Source organism: Bos grunniens, chromosome 7 (genome assembly GCF_055505025.1).
Source record: "Bos grunniens cultivar Pamir isolate PY7600 chromosome 7, Bosgru_T2T1.0, whole genome shotgun sequence".
NCBI classification, from domain to species: domain Eukaryota; kingdom Metazoa; phylum Chordata; class Mammalia; order Artiodactyla; family Bovidae; genus Bos; species Bos grunniens.
Genome location: NC_141171.1, coordinates 30,579,488 through 30,582,663, shown reverse-complemented (window position 1 = coordinate 30,582,663; position 3,176 = coordinate 30,579,488).

The following is a 3,176-nucleotide window of genomic DNA, read 5'->3' as shown; positions in this document are numbered from 1 at the left end:
GAGAAATGTCTATTTAGTTCTTTGGCCCATTTTTTGATTGGGTCATTTATTTTTCTGGAGTTGAGCTGTAGGAGTTGCTTGTATATTTTTGAGATTAGTTGTTTGTCAGTTGCTTCATTTGCTATTATTTTCTCCCATTCTGAAGGCTGTCTTTTCACCTTGCTTATAGTTTCCTTTGTTGTGCAGAAGCTTTTAAGTTTAATTAGGTCCCATTTGTTTATTTTTGCTTTTATTTCCAATATTCTGGGAGGTGGGTCATAGAGGATCCTGCTGTGGTGTATGTCGGAGAGTGTTTTGCCTATGTTCTCCTCTAGGAGTTTTATAGTTTTTGGTCTTATGTTTAGATCTTTAATCCATTTTGAGTTTATTTTTGTGTATGGTGTTAGAAAGTGTTCTAGTTTCATTCTTTTACAAGTGGTTGACCAGTTTTCCCAGCACCACTTGTTAAAGAGATTGTCTTTAATCCATTGTATATTCTTGCCTCCTTTGTCAAAGATAAGGTGTCCATATGTGCGTGGATTTATCTCTGGGCTTTCTATTTTGTTCCATTGATCTATATTTCTGTCTTTGTGCCAGTACCATACTTTCTTGATGACTGTGGCTTTGTAGTAGAGCCTGAAGTCAGGCAGGTTGATTCCTCCAGTTCCATTCTTTCTCAAGATTGCTTTGGCTATTCGAGGTTTTTTGCATTTCCATACAAATTGTGAAATTATTTGTTCTAGCTCTGTGAAGAATGCCGTTGGTAGCTTGATAGGGATTGCATTGAATCTATAAATTGCTTTGGGTAGTATACTCATTTTCACTATATTGATTCTTCCAATCCATGAACATGGTATATTTCTCCATCTATTAGTGTCCTCTTTGATTTCTTTCCCCAGTGTTTTATAGTTTTCTATATATAGGTCTTTAGTTTCTTTCGGTAGATATATTCCTAAGTATTTTATTCTTTTCGTTGCAATGGTGAATGGAATTGTTTCCTTAATTTCTCTTTCTATTTTCTCATTATTAGTGTATAGGAATGCAAGGGATTTCTGTGTGTTGATTTTATATCCTGCAACTTTACTATATTCATTGATTAGTTCTAGTAATTTTCTGGTGGAGTCTTTAGGGTTTTCAATGTAGAGGATCATGTCATCTGCAAATAGTGAGAGTTTTACTTCTTCTTTTCCAATTTGGATTCCTTTTATTTCTTTTTCTGCTCTGATTGCTGTGGCCAAAACTTCCAAACTATGTTGAATAGTAATGGTGAAAGTGGGCACCCTTGTCTTGTTCCTGACTTTAGAGGAAATGCTTTCAATTTTTCACCATTGAGGATAATGTTTGCTGTGGGTTTGTCATATATAGCTTTTATTATGTTGAGGTATGTTCCTTCTATTCCTGCTTTCTGGGGAGTTGTTTTTTTTTTTATCATAAATGGATGTTGAATGTTGTCAAAGGCTTTCTCTGCATCTATTGAGATAATCATATGGTTTTTATTTTTCAATTTGTTAATGTGGTGTATTACATTGATTGATTTGCAGATATTGAAGAATCCTTGCATCCCTGGGATAAAGCCCACTTGGTCATGGTGTATGATCTTTTTAATGTGTTGTTGGATTCTGGTTGCTAGAATTTTGTTAAGGTTTTTTGCATCTGTGTTCATCAGTGATATTGGCCTGTAGTTTTCTTGTTTTGTGGCATCTTTGTCAGGTTTTGGTATTAGGGTGATGGTGGCCTCATAGAATGAGTTTGGAAGTTTACCTTCCTCTGCAATTTTCTGGAAGAGTTTGAGTAGGATAGGTGTTAGCTATTCTTTGAATTTTTGGTATAAGAACCAGAATATTAGTTCTCTTTCCTCTCCTCTCTTTTTATATTGAGATCAAATTCTTCAAAAATAACTGAGTAAGCATCAGGCATGAGGGAGCTCATAGTAGAAAAAAAGGCTTAATAGAATAAAATAAGATAAAAATAAAGCCACATGTAATGAAAATGAAGAGCAGTAAATTATACAAGCATTGTAAATGGTCATGTATTCAGTAACTATAATTAAAATGAAAGTAATAAGAAAGTAGTTATATTTAAGCAAATTTTTCTGTGTTCATACAGAAAAAGGACAAGAAAGTGTAACTAGAAAAATTCTGAAAAAGAATTATATTGAGAGGCATTGGCTTAACCTGTTTGGCCTCTTTGAATAAAGACAACTTGTAAAACAAACGTAGCTTTGACAGAAAAATAGACAAACTGCCCCCAGTGGAAGAAAATAGAAGATCCACAACTTCCCAGAAAGAAATACACAACAGCGTTCAGCATATGACAATGGTAACCTCTCAAGTTCATAGGAAGAAATCACACTAATTCTTTATACAGTGTTCTCTATGTGTCAGAGACTGTCTAATTATTTTATGTGTACAAATTATTTCATCCTTACAACCACTTTCCAAAGTAATATTATTTACCTCAATTTATAGATGAAGACTTTGAGGCTAGTGTGTTAGCAGAGTTTGAATTGAACCCCAGGCTACAGATACTGTACTTTTAACTTTTCTACTCATTAAACTATTAGATCATCAAATAATTACTGTCAAGCGAAACCAGGAGGACATAGCTTTATAGATACTTTATATGTGGGTATACATCCATGCATATAAATGATTACCTCAAATCACAGGTGTGTATTTATGTAATAGTTTATCTATTGTGTATATATATGAAAATAACTAGTAGGGAAAGCATCAGCTGGTTAGTAGTTTGAGGATTATAAATGAGCCTAATTTTTAAAATTTATAATTTGATATAGTTTCCTAGTATCCTATAATAACATTGCTTTTATGATTGGAAAAAATAGAAATATTAAGAAATGAAACAAGATAAACAATAATCTGATATTAAAATAAAGAATCTACCTGTGGTACGGAAGGCCCAGGTTCAATCCCTGGGTAGAGAAGATCCTCTGGAGAAGGAAATGGCAACCCATTCCTTGCCCAGTGAATCCCATGGACAGAGGATCCCAGTAGGTTATAGTCCATGGGGTCACAAAGAGTCGGACATGACTGAGCAACTAACACTTTGACTTTTGATACTTAGTTTATGGCTTCAACTGCAAAAATGATATTAGTTTTTAGGAAACTGTGAGGCTTCAAAACAATGTATTTGTTGGGGATCCCCAGCCCTTGGTTCCTCTTGGTGGCCATTAGTGG